A 22,212-nucleotide genomic window follows, 5' to 3' on the forward strand; every position below is an offset into this window, starting at 1 on the left:
TAAATTACAAATTGAAGTAATGCAATTCAGAAATCCTCTGGAAATCTTTCTGGTTACTTATCAAACATAATTGGATGGAAGTAATTCTCCTTTAATCATGTATCACAGGCCCTGAAAATACAGTATTAAATATTATTTTCTATTTTCTTAAGATTCTTGCAATTTAATGAGAAAAAGAATTATTTTATAATATGGAAGTAACAATATAAAAATAATTTATTTAAGTAGCAAATATGTTACTATTACTTTTTCCTTCTAGGCTTAAAATGCCAAATTAATTTTGTTTTTAAATATCAATTTATATCTTCTTCAAATAACTATTTGCCATGAAAGTGGGAGATATTTAACCCCTCAAACTCACCTTATTTATTGAAATATAAAGCGTTAAGCAACTTTTGAGCCAAGTTTAATCATGAGTGTTTTTGAAGTTTGACACAAAGATCCCACAAATCAGTATCCCTTGGTACACTGGAACACTCTCTTTTAATTCCTATGTTTATACTGTTGATCCTTGAATAATAAATACTTTTTTTCATAAAGTTTTTCCTAGGTAGCTACTGGTTAAACATGTGTCTGCTGGATGCACAAGAAAGCTGGTAAAACAAGTGATGGTGTGTGCTTATATTGATACATCATGCAGCTATTAAAAGAGAGAAAGAAAGAATGATAGAAAGAGAGAAAGAAACAGAGGTAAGAACATCTTGCAGATTCAATCTGAGTGGTTGACAAGAAAAAAAATATTGCATTATGTTGTATTATTTGCATATTTTACTAATTTTTGAAAGCATTTTTGTTTAAAACAACAAATTAAAATGTGTTTGCTTTTATATATAACTAATCACGATATTTTTTCCTAAATAAAATGTTAACTTAAAGGCAGTGTCCAGTAATATACTTTAAATAGTAATGTCAATATATATTATATATCAAATTTTTAACTAACAATTTACAAATAGTTAAAACAGTCTTTGTATATGAGATTATCTGTTAAACATCAACAAGACCACAATTTGATACTTAACTTTAAGTCCATCTAAATATGCTATATATCATTAATATGAATTTAGATATTGACAATTTCAAAAAGGCAAAGAAAGTATGTCTTTGTCCTGTTGATAAAAACATTTCAGCTATTTTTTTCTAATGATCCTTTAGAGGAAATGCTCTAAATTTCAACAATAATTACAAAAGTAAATTATAAAAAAATACAAGTTAAAACAGTATGCTATTGAAATAAAAAGACAATTCAGTGGACTAGAATTAAGAGGCAACAAAAAGCGTAAATATATAATATATATACATATATAAGCAATACACTTATGAAAAATATGCCAAGAAAACACCATAAGGAAGTAAGCTCTGTATAATAAATATTATTAGAAAACTAGAGAGGCACATTCAAAATCACAAATTAAAGCACTATATGATATATGATACCAGCACAAAATTATTTCAAAATGGATCAATGAATTCAAAGTATAGAAGAAAATATAGGCAGTAAACTGAAATGTTAGGTTTATCTTCAATAGAAAAGGAAATAAATGTATTAAATATATATACTAAATAAATATAAAATAAGTAAATTGCACTATATCAAAGTAAAAGATCCTAGATAATAAAATAAACAATCAAAATTGAGAAGGTAACCTACTAAATGGGACTATATATTTCAAAATCATTCATCCAACTGGGTGTTAATATCTAAAACTTATAAATATGTTATATATTTTAGCAACAAAAATGAACTAATTAAAAAAAATACAGAGGATCTACATAAACATGTCTCCAAAAATGACAACCAGATGGCCAGTAAATACATGAAAAACTTTATCATTCTTGCTTTTTGAGAAAATGAAAATCAAAACAATATGATAGATTACCTCACACCTGTTAGAGTGGCTATCTTTAAAAATGTAAAACTTCCAGAGTTCTGTAAGATGTGGAAAAAGGTATCTCTAAAACACTCTTGGTGGTATTGAAAGTTGGAGCTAATACAGGTAATAAAACACTTGACCTGCACTGGGCTAGCCCAGAATTTGTCTTTATAATTGCATATAGTTCCCTGAACTCCACCAGGTGTAATTCCTGAGCACAGAGCCAGGGAAAGACCTGGAACACTTTGAGATTTGTCTCCCAAAACAGAAAAGACAGAAAAGGAAAAAAGACAAGGAAAAACTCACACTTAAGAAACATCTGTGGTTACAGAGGGAAGTTAAGGATGGCTGAAATGGGAGAGAGGGATCAAGTTAAGGGAGAAGATAAAAACTATACATGTGGTTAACCAATATGAAATATATGTAGATGTTAAAGTTTAATGATAAACATATAAACATGCTTTTACAAGCTAATGATATCTCAATGCATTTTAAGAGGTATCAGGAAAAAATGAAAGAGGAGAAAATAATTTGAAAGTAAATCAAAAACTAACAAAATAGGTGTATTAATAGCTTAATATTTAAATTACAAAATATAAAAGATATAAAGAAAGAAAAGATGCTTTTTTGAACTGTAAAATTTTGAATTTTAAATTGCAGGTATGAATTTGCAAAATATTGCACAAATAGTGTGCAAAATATTCTTATTATAAAATGGCTGTGCTATTCACAATATAATCATATTAAGTCGTGATGTTTAACACAATTTCAAAATGGCATATAATTAAAGTCATAACATTAGTGGGCTGTGGAGAAATCCCTGACACTGAACATGACCCCCCAATCTCCACAAGGAGTGACCTCTGATCACAGAGCCAGGAGCAAGCCCAAAGCACTCAAACTATGGTCCCAAAACAAAATATCAACAGCAAAAAATACTAGACAATTAAAACAGGCAAAATAAGGGAGGGATGGGTACTTGATCATTGTATAATTGAAACCCAAGCACAAAAATTTGTAAGTCTACAACTGTACCTCATGGTGTCTCACTAATAAAAATTTAAAAAAAAAATGAGGGTCCAGAAAGTCATTATTACTGAGAATCAGAACCAGAGTACTGTTGGTGACCCACGAAGGGATCTAGTAAATTATAGACGATCAGAACTGCAAAGCTGTATGACACCCACCTAGGGGCCCCAGTATGACACTATTAGTGTCAGGTGACTCTGCAAATTCCAGTAGGCGGGGGTCACACCCACCAACTGGCCCCCTGGCGCCGTGTAATCCCATCAAAGGCCAAGACTCAGAGACTATAAAAACCAGCTCCCGGAAGACATCTTATTATCTCATTCCTACTTTGGACAAACTGGCAGGCTACCGAATGTAACCTGCCCACACAGCAGAGTCTGGCAAACTCCCTGTGTCGTAACCAATATGCCAAATACCAGTAACAATGATGGGTCTCATTCTCCTAAAGAGCCTTGAATATAATCTCAGGTCTAGGATGAAGGAGACGTTACTGGGGCCTGCTCGAGGCAATCAACGAATAACAGGATGATCTGTGATCTGTGATCTGACTCTGCAGTGGTCTCTGAGAATGGAGTGTAAACACAGGCACTAGAGATCGTCAACATCACAGTTATTTATATCAACTCTTGTGTTCACCCTTTATCACCAGAAAAATTCTCTCTCCTCTTTCAACAAAAATGTATCAGCGGACAAGGTAAAGGCTAGAGAGGTGGCAGCAGTCAGTGCGGAAGGAAAAATCAAGGCTGCAGAACCCAGATGATTATACCTACAGACGGTAGAACTTGGAAAGAGGTAACAGTAGCACTAAAGTCCAGGAGGCGGAGAACAGGAATGAGGAAAGCCATAGAGATTGCTGATGCAGTGATTAGAAGACAGAGGAAATAACAGTGGAGGAGTATATGGCAGTAGTAATTCCCGAGGAAAAAAGCCCACCAGGGACTAACTGGACAGTGTAATTATACAGATTTCCTCTTCTTAGTTGAGTGCAACCAATGTCTGTCCAATCTCTGGCACTACATGGTTACTCTAAGCACCTCAGGACCATTAGCATTGCCAGGCGTGACCCTGGAATCTGGGTGTACTGAGTCTAAACAGCACCACTTCCTTGGGCCCTTGTCTTGAGCCACTCGACCAATTGGCCAAGAGTCATCTGTAGGGCCTGGGCCTACTGACATGGCCCTGGAGCAATACCTCCTGCCACCCATCCTCCCTCCAGTAACATCCCATTGCTAAAGTACATTAAAATTCTAATATTTCACTTATTGTTATGATCGATTTTCAGTTAGTTTCTATTTTTGTGCTGTCTGAATTTATTTTCAGTAATATCAATTATAAATTGGAAGGTTTTTTACTTTCCTCAATTTTATTTCAGGAAAAATGAATTAAATTCATTTAAAATATGGCTAATTATAGGGCTGCATACACATAAAGTTCCAACCCCATGACCTCCACCAGTGCTTGCTTCCCGTACCCAGTGTCCCAGCATCTCGCCTTCCAACATCAGTGCTTCCTTGTCTGAGTCCTCTGGATAAGCTTTGAGCTTCTATTGCCTTTGGCTGGTTGCTATCCCTATAGAGAGCAAATGTTTCCTTTTATCTCACATACGAGAGTTATTCATTCTGTATCTGCCCTACTTTGATTGACTTCACTCAGCATGATACCCTCTAGTTTTATCCATATGGCATCAAATAGTATGATTTCATCTTATAAATGAGTAATATTCCTCTGTGACTCTATACCAGATTCTTCATATAGTCCTCTGTTCTTGAACGCTTGTGTTGTTTCCAAATTTGGGCTACTGTGAATAGTGATAAAGTGAACATAAGAGCACAAGTATTTTTATTTTTCATTTTTAAATTCAAATCATTGTAAATAACAAACTCAAAAAGTTATTCATGATTCAGTTTGTCATGCAGTGCTCCAAGTCCAGCCCCTTCACCACTGTTCACTCCCCTTCAACAATGCTTCCAGTTTGCCTCCTACCTCCTGGCTTTGCCGCTACTTTAAAATGTGAAGAAACATTTTTTAATTTTTTTCTTTCCTCCCCGATTTTTGGCACTATGGTATACACTACTGTTTTTTATAGGGTATCACGTATTTCACTTTGCACCTAATTTTAGTCCAGAGTTATCATCTCATCATCATGGTGGGCCCTTCTCAGGCCTATCCTCAGCTGCACTACTTCCCTTGGCAAGCTTTCTACTAAGGAACAGTAATCCTGTACTTCATTTGTATTGCCTTTCAGCATTAATTATTCCTCTACTGTATTTATTTATATTCCACAAATATCTTTTCTTCATAGTGTGTTAGACCCTAAGAAGAGATGCAACAAAGTGGAAGTTCTGTGTCATGTGGAAGTATGATTTTGAGTTTTCTAAAATGCATTCATGTGATTTTCCATAGATTGAACCATTGACATGTCCACTAATAGTGGATAAGGGTTTTTTTACCCCCCCATATTTATGTCTACACTAATTCTATTTTTGTTATATATGTACAGTGTGTATGTGTTTGTGTGTGTATAAGCTAGTCTCAGTGGTTTGAAATGATTTTCCATAGTTGTTTTGATCTGAATTCCCATGATTTTAGGTAATGAGGAACACTTCTTCATATATGTATCGGCTATCTGTAATTGTTTTCAGTCGTTTGTATTTATGCATATAGGACCACATACAGTGTTGATTAGGGGTTACTTCTAGCTCTGCATTTAGGGATCACTCTTGATTCTTTTATTTCCCCCCCCACATTTATTCCTATACTAGTTGTATTTTTATTACATGTATATAGTGTTTGTGTGTGTATATGTGTTTGTTAATCTCAATAATGTGAAGTGATTTTCCATTGTTGTCTTGATTTGCAATCCCATGATTTTAAGTATGGTCCCCTAAACCATACAGGGTATAAGGGATTGAAATTCAACATTCACATGCAAGGCAAGTGTGCTGATAATACTCTAGAAGAAGCCAGGGAATCCAGGGAATTCAAAGAATAAATTTCTACCCTCAAAACGTAGATTTCATGAGAAAGTTTTTTAATGTTCACATTCGAATAAAAATTGTGCTGGCCATGAACTTTGGTGCAATTGGGTGTAAAATTAAGGTAAAGGTAAAGGTAAAGGCCCTCCCGTTGATCGTCGATTTGCTCGAGCGGGCTCAGTAACGTCTCCATTGGAGACTTTGTTGTTACTGTGTCTGGCATATCGAATACTCTCGGTAGCTTGCCGGGCTCTCAGAGAGGGGTGGAGGAATCAAACTTGGGTCGGCCATGTTGGCCGCTTGTAAGGCGAACACCCTACCCGCTGTGCTATCGCTTCAGCCAAAGTAAAGTAAAGGCCCGCCTGTTGATCATCGATTTGCTCGAGCGGGCCCAGTAACGTCTCCATTGGAGACTTTGTTGTTACTGTGTCTGGCATATCGAATACCCTCGGTAGCTTGCCGGGCTCTCCGAGAGGGGCGGAGGAATCGAACTCGGGTTGGCCATGTTGGCTGTGTGCAAGGCAAACGCCCTACCGCTGTGCTATCGCTCCAGCCAGGTATCCTATAAATTTTAGAATACAAATTTTGATGAAATTTTATTACATTTATTTTAGGGGGAAGCAAAGTGATTCTTATTGCAATTAATTTAAAGAGGTGTGAGAAGAGAGGAAGAGAACTGTGTGTTGACAGAAAAGCATGAGCTTCTTCAGAAAGTAACAAAAGTCCTTTAAAGAAGCTACCTTGCTCAGAAGTTACCTAAAGAAATATGCTTTAGTTTCTTAAAATAATTTTAAAAAATGCAAACAAATGTTGTTCTATAGTACTGATTTCCAAAATTGATGCTACATATTTAAGCCAAGGAAGATGGACTGCAAGGCATCTTAGCACCTGTACTATCACTCCATCTTGATTTAAGTTAACAAAAAGAAAAAGTGCAGGGATGCAATAGACAGTGTGATATAGGTCACGTCTGCTACTTACTGTAAGATTGTAGGAAAGTAACCAAACAAAAATTCGTAAAGGGGAAAAAACTTGATTCATAAACATTTTAGTTTATCAATAAAATTTTATCCTGTTAATTTGTTCTTGTCTTCTTTTTAAATTTTAGTTTAAACAGACAGGTTGATATTCAAAAAGTCTTTTTGTTGCTGCTAGATTTGCATCTCCATTCTTATAAGGGAATCCTCATGTGATCATTGCCATCACTTAATCACTTAATCACTTAACTTCCCGTTAGTCGTCGATTTGCTCGAGCGGGCGCCAGTAACGTCTCCATTTGTCCCTGTCGCGTGCTAGTGTAGCCCAATGGCATCTCTTCGCTCCGGGAACATGGAGGGCCTCAAACCGATCGTTCATGACCTTGACAAAGAAGTCTGACCATCTGGTAGGTGGGCGGCCACGCGGTCTCTTGACATCCCGTGGAATCCAATCAGTAACAGCTCTAGTCCAACGGTCGTCTTTAAATCTCATTACGTGACCAGCCCATCTGATTTTCGACACCTTGGCAAATGAGACAGCGTCCCTGATCCTTGATCATCGACGGATGTCAGAACTCCGGATTCGTTCTCTCATTTGAGTGAAACGTGATATTCCAAGCATAGCTCTTTCTATTCTTCTTTGGGAGACCTGAATGGCGTTCTCATCTTGTTTGCGTAGGGCCCAGGTCTCTGAGGCATATGTTAATGCAGGAAGAACAGTGGAATCAAAGAGATGTGCCCAGAGCCGGAGGTTCTTCGTCCTTTTAGCTATTTCTTCGACGTTCTTGAAGGCATTCCAAGCCGCTCTCTTCCTCCTGCGCAGCTCGGGTGCCAGGTCATTTGTCATGTTGACCTCTCGACCTAGGTACACATAGCTGTTGCATTCGGAGATGGTCGTTCCATTGAGAGCGAATGGGGCGTCAGGAACAAGGCTGTTTCTCATAAACATTGTCTTCGTAAGATTCAGCTGTAGTCCTACCTTTCCACACTCACGGTCAAAGTCGGCCAGCATTTGTGCCGCTTGGCTGATGTTTGGTGTTATTAAAACAATGTCATCAGCAAAGCGGAGGTGGTGTAGTTGCCGACCATCTATCTTCACTCCCATTCCTTCCCATTCCAGTCGTCGCATGATGTTCTCGAGGGTGGCACTGAAGAGTTTTGGTGAAATGGTATCACCCTGCCGCACCCCTCTCTTGACATCAACGATCACTTCTTTGTAGAATGGTGAGATCCTGGTAGTGAATCCGCAATACAGCTCACGGAGGATCCTGATGTATTGGGCTTGAATGCCCTGATTGGCTAGGGCTTCAGTCACCGCTTCCGTCTCAACAGAATCAAAGGCCTTCTTTAAATCAATGAACGTTAAGCAGAGCGGCATCTTGAACTCCCGAGAAACCTCAATGAGTTTGGTTATCGTGTGGATATGGTCGATGGTGCTGAATCCTTTGCGGAACCCTGCTTGCTCGCATGGTTGTCCTTCATCTAGTGTTCTGCCAATCCTATTCAGGATGACTCGAGTGAACAACTTGTAGATGACAGACAATAGGCAGATCGGGCGATAGTTGCCAATGTCATGGATGTCTCCCTTCTTGAACAGTTGTACGGTCCTGCTGGTTTTCCATTGAGATGGAACCTTGCATTCAGACAGGTAGCGAGTGAAGAGCCGAGCCAGTGTATTGATGAGTACTGACGGCAGGTTCTTCAGGTGTTCAGGTCTGACCTTGTCTGGGCCGGGTGCTGTTTGCTTCTTTACTGATGAAATGGCGTGTCGGATTTCGGAAGGGAGAACGTTGGGAACGACATACCCATCCTGTGGAATTTGGTATGTCGGCAAGTGGACATGGCTATCGAAGAGATTTGAGTAGAAGTCATGGATAATCTTCTTCATTGCCGTTCTGGAGGATGTGATGGATCCATCAGGACGTCGGAGGGCAGTCATCTTGGTCTTATAGTTGGCGAAGGACAGGCGGGCGTTACGAATACTTTTCCCGGCTTCTGCTGCATCTACCAGTACTTCTGCTCTTCTCTCTTTGAGGTCTTCCTTGATCGCATCTCTGCACTGCTTTGCAAGCTCGGACGTTAGCTTGCGGTTGCCTGAGGCATGCGCCAAACCACGCTGGCGAATTAGCTCAAGAGTTTTCGAAGATAGGCGACTTTTTGTGGCTATCTCTCTCTTGGCGTTCCTCGCACATTCATGGAGGTGCTGAACCAGTCGATCGTATTCCTCGTCAATGTTGTCAACAATGGCATCTTCCCATGTTGCCGCAATAGTACCAAAGAGTGTCTAGATAAAGTAATTCTCTTTATTATAGTTTCTGAAGTGTTTTTGTTTGGGGTATACCCAGCAGTATTCAGGACTTATATCTCAAATTCCTCAATCAACCATGTATAATGCCAGCCCATCAAACCAGGTAGGTTGTAATACCTGAAAAAATGGCTCCACTTCTGTGTTATCTCTCCAGCTACTGTTTTGGGAAAATATTAAATATTAAAGCTATGCATTTGGTTGAGGGTCAGAGACATAGTAAGCAAATAGGAAACTTGCTTTCATGTGGCAAACCAGGGTTTGATTCATGGCACCACCACACCACTCCACCCAAGCATTGTCATCCCAAGCAGAGTAATTCCTGAGCACAGAGCCAAAGATAATAAAAAAAAAACAGCTGGGTGTGACACACAAAACCAGACATATATATGTATTACTTTGTATTTAGCATTACTGACTCTGTGTTCATAAGTATGTAGTAGGAAAATGCTCAATAGTGTGAATCGCACAGTCAGTGAAAGACAAATCATGTCTCTGCATAGAATAGTCAACCCATGTAATATGTAAAAAACTTTAGACAAAAAGTCACCCTTCCTCCTGAGAGGAAAATGGGTCAATTATGAGGGATCAGTATTATCTCCAGCTCAGATTTGTAGATCATGTTATTTACATCCTCCTGTTAGGAGCAGGAACAGGCATGACCACTCCTGACCCTGCTCCTGTTATGTTCTGACTTCAACCTACAGTGATCTTGGGGAAGTCAATCCTCAACAGCTGGAATGTCTCCAAGAGCGTGCAACTGCTCAGCTGACTTAGATGTAGGTTCTTGAGAATTGTACACAAGACGAATAGTTCTATTTGCAAAAATAACTTAGGACTATTGTAGTTGAAATTTAAAAAAACGTTTTTTCTTTTATTTTTGTGAGATGAGCTTTCCAATGTATACAAAATCATATTTTTGCAAAAATTAACTTTTAACTCTACATTTTGTAAAATATTACAGAAACAAAAATGATATATTAGTGAGCTTATAAAAATCATCATAAGAAAATATTTGCTTATGATAATTCATTTTTAAATATTTGAATATAATATTTTATAAGGAAATCTTTTACCTATGAAACCATAATTTAAAGCATTGCTGCATACTTTGAAACAAATATTCTTATATTTTTGATATAAAGTGTTTTTCTTTGTTTTCTTTATTTCCTAGTCTTCTGATATTTTCTTCCAAACTTGGGAGGAATTATTATCCCTAAGTTTCTGAGTTTAGAGAGTAGGTGTCTATTTTATCCAGTACTTCTTCACTACATTTTCTCTTTATGCAATAAACAAAGAATTGTTCTACCTTCATTATGAGAAAACTGACTTTAAATAAATATAAGTATATCATTTAAATAATTTTAATACAAGAAGATCAGATATTAAATCAGCTAATAATAAAGGGGTTTAAGAAAACTCTGGGATAAATAACAACATGAAGTACATGAAGTAAAAGTATGTTTTTCCATAATACATTGTAGGAGAAGGGAACAGGTGAACAAGCCTATGAAAGTTGGTGTTTCTATGTAAATTACAAACCTGAGCCGTGCTGAAATTCAGGGCAAGCAGGAAGAGAAGCAAGGATTTGCATTGGAGAGGGAGAGCAATCTGAAGGCTGAGATGCAGTTCATTATCAGTGTCTCACTTTCCATTTCAGTCATGAATATGGACTCTTGTTAAGAGGAGGAAAACAGAGGAAGGGGTAGGAAAGAGAAAAGAGGAAGGGAGTGAGAAAGAGGAGGATAGAAAGGACAAAACATTAGGTCTGGAAGAAAAACCAGCAGATTCATGGAAATCACAGCTGTTGCATTGTCATGGTTCTTCAAGCAGATGGAATGTGTATCTCTTTCTTTGTGCCTTTGAAAGATCTTCTATATTGAAAGTGTCAAATCCTAATCTAGAACTATACAGAGTTTAAAAACTCTTGGAACTATAGTATCATCTTATTGCTGGTCATTTTTTAGTCTAGAACCCTTTTTCTTAAACTGTAGGCTGCTATCTCATATAGGGTTGCAAAACTGAATACAGAATCCAAGAAAATGAAATGTTCTATAAAATTAATTTTAGTGTATTAGTAAATATTTTATTTATATGTTTAAATCATATGCTTGAGTCATGTAAATTTGGAGGTCATGTGAGGAAAACGTTTAAGATGCCCTGGTCTAGACTACGTTATGTCATTCAAGCATTGAGGGTGCCGTGTTCAGAATAATATTCTGTATAAACAACGGAGTGTAAAAATTGAATTTTTTTCAAGCCAGGAAGTCAAAAAGAAAATTCATTTACTGACTGACTGGAAAATGATAAAATAAGTTTAAACAAAAATCGTCATGTACTTTATCATCAGCAATAGTTTTCTCGCTTATGTTCCCTGATGTGCTCAAAAGAGAACTCTTGATCTGTCAAGTGGTAAGACTTAGTATCTGTATTTCCTAAATTAAAACCCAGATTTCTTTGTAAAACTGACAAAGTTGCAAAATACGTTTTACACAACTTGAGCAATTCTTCAAAAAAGTGAATAAAGTTGATATAGTGAAAATTAATAAATTGTGTATTGCCATCACTTAAATCTAACTGAAATTGCAGCATGCACACTACTGTTTTTTCCCCATTTCTTCTCACTTTGCATAATACTTAGGGTTTTAGGTTTTCATGTCAGATTCTATAAGTTTTAATCTGACCCCTACCCATGTGCTATTTTCCTATGATAATTTATGATAATTTTTGATAGAAAATATGTCGTAAGAACTGAATTTATCTTATTGCAGTGCTGCAAGAATGAAATCAGTTAAAACTTTATATTAGAAAAAAATGACAGTCTGGTGTTGAGGAAGTTCTTAAGTTTACACCTGAACAGAACTTTCATATTCTCACTATTAGGGCAAAGAACAGCATATGTGTCTGAAATTCAAACTATTGTGGAGTTCAACCTATTGTGGAGTTCAAAACATTGTGTCTGTGTTTTGATTCTTCTCTCACAAAACTTAACAAACATAATTTCTCAGAAAACACTGATCGAACTTGTCAGTCTTATATATAGAAGGTCAATTTGTCCAAGAATGTGGTTTAATGACTATAAACATTCTGAAAATTGCCTTATGTATGTTTCCATCATAAACCTTGAATTTTAAAATACCCCAACATGTTTTCATTGGAAAACATTACCAACTTCTGGAATACAGTAATCAAAGTCACCTACGGCATCACCATATTCAAGAAAGTGCCCCTATCCAGTTATGAAGGATACACTGTGCGCAACATTTTTCTTTGTTAATTCACCTTGCCTTTGTTCTTCATTTAGTTACATTAACATATTCCATTCCACATTTCAAATAATCCATCTTTATTGGTGCTTAATCGTATTATTCACATTAAAAAAAACTTGCTTTTTCTTAGACTCCACATATGTTTAGCTCTTGAGAATTTGAGTTTGACAATTATTTTCTACGCTCAATATCACTAGTCACATACACTGTTGATTAATCAAAATGAAGTCTGTTTCATGTTACCTTTCACCCACTAAAAAGTCTCCTGTCAAAGTCAATGGTACCCTATTTATATTTCATTAAATGGATGATTTTTCATTCTATTTTTAACTGATATAATAGTGGCAAGTGAGACTTCTGTTTGCAATTCCTCATTTCGATATTGTATTTTCTACTTGATATTGTGTCTTTGTCTTCCCCATATCTCTTAATTTGGTGGGAAATTTTTATGAGCTGTCATTTCAAAATCCTCTTCCTCCTGCTTAAGAGTTAGTTTTTATAACAGTCATCTCCTTGTCCTGTTCTGGGTGTAAAAATCCCAACATTGAAACCTTAGTAGTATTGTAAACCATAGTTCTCAAAATGTTTTTAAAATAAAACTCAATGTAATCACATTTAATTCTGTATATTATGCATTTACTTCTATATGCTGATGGTTAATATATTTGTATCTAAGACATAATTCCTCAAGTTAAGACTCAGTCCAATTATGTCTAGACATCTCTATGAAGATATCTCATTCATGTTTCAAATTATCATCCTTCTTCTTTTATTACATTCTACATTTTTCTCCTTGCTGGATTTTTCCATTACAATATATGATCTACATCGTTCTCCCCTCTGTGTCCTCTTACACAGTGTAGCATACCAAGTTGTTTCTATTTTACCTCATTATTTCTCAAATCTGCTTATTTTCCTTATGTGTCATACCAAATCAAATCTGGTCCACTGTAATCTCCCTTTAATTTATTGTAAAAATCAGAGTTTTACCCCTGGTATTTTCTCCTTCCCTTTGACTATAAGTAGTTTTATAAAATAGCATAATTTGACATTATAATAGTAGTTTTAAAAAGCCTTACATTTTTCTATTTAGATTAAAAGAATAGTAATACTAAATTGATTTAAAAAGATTTTATTGAGAAATTTTCTGCTCATATGCTGCAGTTTTTCATTGTGCTCATTCCTCATTTTTGTTCTGAAATTCCTTAAATTATGTAAATTTGTTGTTGGTAATATCTTTCCTGGTATTATTCTCTCCTGTCTGCCTGCTTTATGACAGTTGACTTGGAACCAACCTTACTGAAGAGGATCTTCTCTGACTGTAAGTTACAAACTGGTTTTTGCCGTGGTAGGATGTTGGGGTGGGACTGGTAAGTGTTCAGCTACAGTCAGTGGGTCTCAGAGGCTGTTCCTGGCTCTGTATGATGCACTGACCACTTGGTCAACCACACAAAAATCAAATATTGTAATCTGTCTCCAGTCCCTAAGATAGATTATGGCTGTATTAAGTCTTGAACTGAGCCTTGAGTTTTCATTAAAAAATATTTAGTAAATTTTAATTTAAGTGGCTATTTTAACAATTGTTCTTTACTGAGAGGTTCTTTACAAAGGAACCTGGAGCAGGAGCAGTTGTACAGTACTAAGATGCTTTTACCCTATATGCTTTAATCCGGCATGGAGTTGCTGATCCTACTTCAATTTTCAGTACCAATTCAGGGATTCCTGAATATCACCAGGAGTAACTCTTATCACAGGAAGTATGTGAAAATACCACTTCATTCAATGGACTATCTTTTCACTCTATTCATGTTTTCTTTTGCTGTACAGAAATGTATTAAATTAATTGTTTCGCAGCTGTTTATATTATATTTAATTATCTGTTCATTTTTTTATATATTGGAACATCTCTGAGGCTTGTATCGTGAATGATTCACCTATTTTATAGTTTGTGATCTGTATTTAGGTGTTTGATACATATTTTTGGATTTATTTTGTACATCAGGTTAGAAAGCAGTCCAACTTTATTCTTTTTCCTACAACTACAACTTTCCAATGTCATTTGTTTAAAAGACTCTGGTTTCTTCATGATATGGTCTTAGATCTTATGTATAAAATAATGACAAGCATATGGATATACCTGGGATTTCAGTTCTACTCTATGATCTGTTTTTCTCTATTTTAGTGTCATGCAGTTTTAATTACACTTCCTTTACATCAAGTAAAGCAGGGTAATTGTTTAATTTCTTTCTGCAGGATTTCCATCAAATGACCTCCTGAACACCATCAGATCTGAGCATACTGAGTCCTGAAACCACTTGACCTGTAAGATTTTGACTGAATTAAATTTACACATTGTCTTTGATAGAATTAATGTTCCAATTAATGTCTATGTAGAATTGATGTCGTTCCATGTCTAAAAGACTTGATGTATATATTTAAACATTGTCTGAAGGGAGAGGACCCTCTCCCAGTGATTCTCAGCTCTGCGGGGTATATTTGACAGCTTGGCACCTGACCCAGCCTTTCATCATTGCTGTGGCGCCATGGTGCTGGGGAACCTGAGGATCACATCTCGTGGCCTTTGGGGGCCATGTGCTGAGGATTGAATTTGGGGCCCCCGTGGCAAGACTTGCACTCCAGTCATTTGAGCTATCTCCATGAACCTTTATAGTTTTTATAGTTTTGCTATAGAGATGGTCATTAAATATATTTCAAGATAATTTATTTTTAATTCAATTATGAATGGGATTCCTATTAAAATTTATTCTATTTCATATTTTTATATAACAATATAAAACATTTTTGTATAACTATTTTGAAACCAGCTACTTTGCTTATTTTTCTAATGGATAATAGAGATTTATGATTTTATCTGCATATCATATAAGCTTCAAATATGATGGTACCACTTATGTTTCAGTATGGTTTTCTTTTTTCCTTTTTGTTGTCTAATAGCTCTTGCTAAAACCACTAAAAAAAGTAAAATGAAAGGAATTTTAGTTGGTTTCTATTCTGATTTTAATTAAAATCTTTAATTTTTCATCATTACATTTTATTTATATTATAGATTCTTTATTTATCTACCATTTATTCTTTCTATTCACATTTTATTGAGACCTTAGAGGTTTGATGAATTCTGTAAAACATGTTTTCAGTATTTGGTAAAATTATCATGATATCTTTTTCTCTTTTTAGTGATCTAATAAATTACATTGATTTATTTACATATGTTAAACCGTGCTTGCAAGGCTGGAAAAATTACCCACTTCTCATAATGTATGATTCATATGACACATTGAAAAATGAATCTGCTACTACTTTGTTGGTAAATTTTTCATCTATAATCATCAATGATAGTGTTCAGATTTTTTTGATATATTTTGATTTTAGTATCAGGGTAATGTTGGGTCCGTAAAATGTGTTTTGAAATATTCAGTCTTTCTTTGGAATTACTAGGAGAATAGCACTGATTTCTTTTTTAAACATTTGATTAGGTAGGTAAGGGGGAAAACTCAAAGGATATGCCTTGTAAAGAGCCAGCCTTGTGAGTGCAAGTCCTGAGTTCATATTTTTTTCTCCTTTCGACTCAACATCACTGGTGCTATTGTTTTTAGTCTTGGTGACCTCAGTCTAGGATGGAACTTAGTAGCACTTTCCAGGTCCTAAAACATAACCCTCATATATGCACCACCAAACCAATTATCACCAGAACACTACTTCCTATGACCCTACTGGTTAACATCTAGTCTTGTGAAGTTCTCCACAACTTACACAGTTTTCAGTTTTCACCTGTAGTTCACCTGTAGTATCTTCCCATCTTTGGAGTCAAGTGAGCCCTGGTTGTGAGATGCTACTGTACTGGTCTCTGACTAGAGGTGGGAAGCATCGTAGGTGAGAATAATCCCAGAGCTGTCTTCAGGCATAGGTGGAGTAGGTGTCCTGCTCATCTGAGCATTAGATGCAGTGAGGATTATGGCAATTAAAGAGTCACTGGTGGAGCTTAGTTAGTTATCAGCAAACTCCTTATCCAGAGAGTGTCTCAAAATACAGCTGTGTCACCATAAACTAAATTGCCACTTACCATTCACAATTAGACTTCCAGCAAAAGTCTAATGGCTGCACTTGCCCTGAGCATCAGGGGTATTTGGCTTCTCCTTTAGTCCTAGATCCTTGGGCACTTATAGGCTGTTTGGTGCCTCCTATTTTTGGCATCTCTCTACTCCTCCAGAACTGGAATGTCTCCCACATCTTTCTTGCAGCAAATCTCTGTTTCTCATCTTCCTGTTCCTTACTCCTTGCAAATGAGACTTGTTCCAAACACACTGGTGTCATCAGTCCAACTCTGTTCTCTCTCCCGCCCCTACTCCCATTGAGGGCACTGTTTCTCTGGTCATTTCATTTTTGTTGAGAGCCCATGTCCACTTTATTAAGTGTTTAATTGAAAACATGGAAATGAAGAGTGTGTGATCTCAATTGATTTGCCATCCTTTGGGAATTCTGTGCAAATTAAATGAATTTTTTTAAAGGAAGTCTGATAAACTGATAAAATGAATATCATGATGCCAAAAATAATAATACATTGAGCTCACAAGGGAAGAGATGTAGTCTATTTTATCAACAGCAAAGTTGTTTTGTGAGCACAATTTTTTACTATGTTTTTACTATATTTTACTATGATTTGCAAATAAATTAACATAACAATAAAACTTGTCACCAGTATTTCTACCCTGTTTTACCAATAATGGTCAAATGTTAAAATGCATATGCTAGAGCAAGAAAGTACATGTGTAAGGCACTTGCCTTGCATGCTTCCAATGCGTTCAATGCTTAGAGCACACACAGCCCTCAGAGCTCCACCAGGAGAGATACCTGAGAGCAGTCAGCACTGACCGGAGCTGGATGTGGTCTAATCTCCAGTAACCCTTACCCCCCAAATCTGCATTTGACACACATCTATTTACAATGTTCACCTGGGTTCTCCTTTTCAGATTAATGAAAATACTACTTGTAATATTAAATTTCATTGAATATTACTTCTATGCATTTGTCCAGATTCTCTTTTAAAACATACTGTTGCTCATGAGCCTCTACAAGCATAGCTCGAGTATGCGGGAACCCAGACTTGGACTTTTACTCCAAACTGCAGGACCACCCCGGCTCCCAGGTAACCTCTGATTCCGGAAGTCATGCCCACAACCCTTCCCCCCAGCGCCATCTTTACAGCACACAGCCGCAGAGAAGAAAGACCGCTGGGTGGCTCCACAGCTCCTGGAGAATGCACCAGGTCCCAAAAAGAGCCGAGATCACCGAGAAGTCCCAGATGGGGTAGGTGCCGCATCCCACCTCCTCCAGATGGAAATCCGATGACCATGAGCCTCTACAGGAATAGCTCAACTATGCGGGAACCAGGACCTTGACTCCAGAGCGCGCGGCTGTGTACGCGGCAGCGCGACATCTCCCTATATACAAAGTGATCAGTGGAAAGTAAATCATCCAGTGTTTCTCCCTGAAAATCAGGCTTAACTCTTATACAAACCACAACACACAATAGGAGAGAGAGAACAAAAGGGATGCCCTGCCACAGAGGCAGGGTGGGATGGGGGGGTAGGGGGTGGGAGGGATACTGGGATCCGTGGTGGTGGGAAATGGTCACTGGTGGAGGGATGGGTATTCAAAATAAATAAATAAATTATAAAAAAAACATACTGCTGCTTCTTTCTATATGAAGTTCTATAGGTTTAACCTATTTTTATATTTTATGCCTCTACCCCCCCATAACTCATAATATTGCCAGAAGATACACCCTTCAGATTTCAGAAATATTTTCTTAGGTGAGTGAGTAAATAAATGCCTTCCTTCAAGAACATTCAAATTTTAAGTTTGTTGAAGTTCACAGATTTCTCATCTTTATTAAAGTTCTCATTAGTTATCATTGTATACAATATATGATGATTTTAATCGTACTCTCCAGATATGTTACTATTTATCTTGTTCACAAATTAATAACATTGAGGCAAATATCACCATTTTATTTCATTTATATTTATGCTCTGGAAGTAGAGACAAAATGAACATTGAGGTTAATAATAAAAGTTTAATTTACCTGATGATATAAAGATGATATAAAGATGAAGTTGTGTGGAGATTCTCGCTTTTTCTCAATTTAGTAGTGAGCAAAACATTTTGTCTCTTCTGACATATGTATATTTATCTTATAATAAATAAATAAATTCAATATGGCAAAGACTTTTTTCATATACCTTTAAGATAGAAATTAAGGACCATTCTGAGTGGCAGGTACTCTACATTGAGGAGAAAGCTACTGCTGAAGTAAAACAATGCATTGCTCCATCACAGAGTATCATGACATAATGTATTTCAGTCAGATACAGAATTATCTGCTTATGTGGATAAAGCACAGACTGCAGTAGGTTTAAATAAAGCACAAACTGTAGCCGTTTCATTGTTGCTATCTAGCAATTCTGTGGTAATAGTTAAATGATAGAAATATAAAAGAATTTGTAACCTACTTTAATAACTTAAATCCATTACATGATTATTATTTTATGTGCATATAAGACATTATTTTTCATAAAATAACTAGAATCCATTTAAAATTTTATGAATATGCCCTTTAAAGTTGTATCTCAAAATAATATAATAATGTAAATTTTGCAAATTATAGGAATTATGTTTTAAGGCAAATTGAAGGTATCACCATGCTTCTGATTTGCCAGTATTTGTAATTGTTCATTAGTAATCTTCAGAGTTTGATGTAATGTTTCTAAATTTAATTTTGTATAATAAACAGATACTGGAAATTGAATGAGAGGAGCACTTATATCTTGTAGAAGACTCTTGGGATGTTTTTCTTCTATTAGTGGTGATTGAATTAAAAAAAGTTTTTAGAACGTAGAGTTTACAATTACTAAAACATTAAAGCTAATTTTAAAGCAGTTACATTTGAAAGAAGGTCATCATCACAGTCATTTAAGAACATCTACCCTTGAATAAGTTTAAATTACAAAAATTTCATTTACCACTAAGTAAAAGTAAAATTATAGTTAGACTCCAGTTCCAGTTATGTCACAGTTGCTTAAATATTCTTGGTTTACATTGTTTTCTAACTTATACCAATACAGTCTTCAACGTTTGCAATTCGAATGAAGTACAGTTTACAAATGTAGTGTACACAGTCTATAAGACTTATATAAAATTACTAAATGTCTCGCAGCGAGGGCGAAGTGTGATCTAGGACATGATGTATGTGTTTGAGTGTGAAGGGAAGAAAGCAAATCTTAACTAATAAAGAAGAAGGTGAAGAGGAATATTTATGAGTAATGTGATATTTTCAAAGGGAAATGGATAAGATTCTGACTCCTGTGTACATTTATAGTTCATCATATTATTTCAGACAACACAGAAGATTCCACGACCATATCATAGACTTTAAATCAGATTAAACAAAGGTAGAAGCACAGTGACACAGAAGATAAAGAAGGCAGGTTCGATCAAGGTGCTAACCGAGTTGATGAACCAAACTGTCTGACTTTAATAACCCATTGTTGGCTGTTGAGCAATCTGTCAAATCATGGTCAGTTTGTAATACCAAATTAACTGTTTTATAAAATGTAATTACATCAAATGTAAAGTGGTCTTTTATGTTTCTGCTATCTACAGTGGAATTTTGCCTGCACTGCTCTGCAGTGCACTTATTTTTCTGTTGTTGTTTGGTTTGATCGAGGATTTGGCTCTGCACTTAAACATCACTCCTAGTGTTTCTGTTAGTGTTTCTGTTAGACTATATGAATTGAAGAGAACCCAGCCCTAGTGAACTGCATGCAGGAAAAGCATCTTACTCACTATAATAGATCTCCAGCCTGCAGAAATATTTTTGTTCAGATCTTGCATGGAAATTTAATACAATATCATTCTGTCTAGGAACTATATACAACCTAGCATGAATATAGTTCACTAAAAACCAGCTGAGTAGCTCTCACTTAACAAATGTACAAGTTTTATTATTGATTAATATAGTTTGAAGGTTTATAAACTATTTAAATTAATATTTTGTGCATTTGAGGGATAGATACCTAAAATGGTATAAATCGGTCAAATAGGAGCTCTATTCATTTTACGTATATATACATAATTTAACATAGAGCGGGACCATATGACATTCCCACCAACAGTGAATGAAAGTTCCTTTTTCATTACACTGCAATTAAATAATTACTGTTTTCAAATTTGTTGATATAATTCTCAGTGATTTGAGATGACATCTCATACTGTGTGGTAAATAAATATTTTCTTGTATGTTCATCATTAATTAGTATATTATATTAACAAAATTTATATTAATCTCTCTATTTTTATTTAAATTATGTTATTTTTTAGTTGTTAATCTTTCTGAGTATCTGTATTTTGGGTTTTAGTTTTTACCTGAAATATCACTTGTCAAACAGCCCCTAGACAGCCGGTGTTCAACCCCTGATCCGCGTGGGACGGGCACAGAGGCCCAGCTCTGGGCAACAAAGCTGAACGGCTCCAATTCCAAACAGGAGACATTCCCAATTCCTCGCCCAGTGCCAGGGACTCTTTCCGGAGCCGCGGCCGCTAACGCGGCCACGAAATATTTTCCCACTACCTATGCCATAGGAACCATAAGCTAACTTCTTAGATGGAAACTTCTCTATTTTAGCTCAGCCACTAGAAACACAGTTGCCAATAACTCATAAGCCTATCTTAACTCACACTGCATATCAAGCAGAATAGTAACACTGAACGTGAAGGACTAAACCACACCTCTCACAATGGTAAAGCAACGCAAAAGCCCACCAAACTTTCATATTGAAGAGTCTAGCCCAGATGACACCAACAGTACTGTAGTGTTAGACAACCTCTCTGACAAGGAATTCAGAAGGGAGCTACTTAGGATGCTTAGGGAATTAAAAGAAACAATGGAAACCAATGCCAATAGAAGACAAGAGGATCTGAAGGCAGAAATGAGGAAAATGCAATCAGAAATGTCAGACCTGAAAAATCTCATAGGCGAATTGAAAAGCTCAGTGGAAGGCCTCAGCAGCAGAGTAAGAGCAGCTGAGAACAGAATCAGTGAGCTCGAAGATGAAGTTCAGAGACTCTCCAGAAAAGAGCAGAAAATGGAAAAGAGACTCACAATTCGGGAACAGATGGCAAGAGAAGATCGTGATGAAGCCAAGAGGGGTAACATAAGAATTATTGGAGTCCCAGAGGGACAGGAAGAAAACCTCGATGAGGAAGAAACTGTCAAAGAAATCATTGCTACAACATTTCCAGAGCTGAAGAAAACTTGTGACCACATTCAGGAGGCCCGAAGGGTACCAGCTAGAAGAAATCCGAATAAAAATACCCCAAGACACATTCTGATCAAAATGACCAAAACCTTAGACAGAGACAAAATTCTGAAAGCAGCAAGATCGAAGAAAGAAATCTCTTACAAAGGAGCATTCTTAAAATTCACAGCTGATTTTTCTGATGAAACCCTCATGGCCCGAAAACAGTGGTGGGACATAGTAAAAAAACTCAATGAAATAAATGCCTCCCCCAAAATACTTTTCCCAGCAAGACTCTCATTCATAATAGAAGGAACAACACACAGTTTCACAGACAAACAACAGCTCAGGAACTTCATAGACTCAAAACCATGGTTACAAGAACAACTAAATGGGCTACTTTAAGGCAAGAAAGGCCCCTCAAATACACCAAATTTTAACAGAACAATGGGACAAAATCCCATAACAA

This window comes from Sorex fumeus, unplaced genomic scaffold (genome assembly GCF_029834395.1).
Source record: "Sorex fumeus unplaced genomic scaffold, SorFum_2.1 ptg000128l, whole genome shotgun sequence".
In the NCBI taxonomy this organism is placed as follows: domain Eukaryota; kingdom Metazoa; phylum Chordata; class Mammalia; order Eulipotyphla; family Soricidae; genus Sorex; species Sorex fumeus.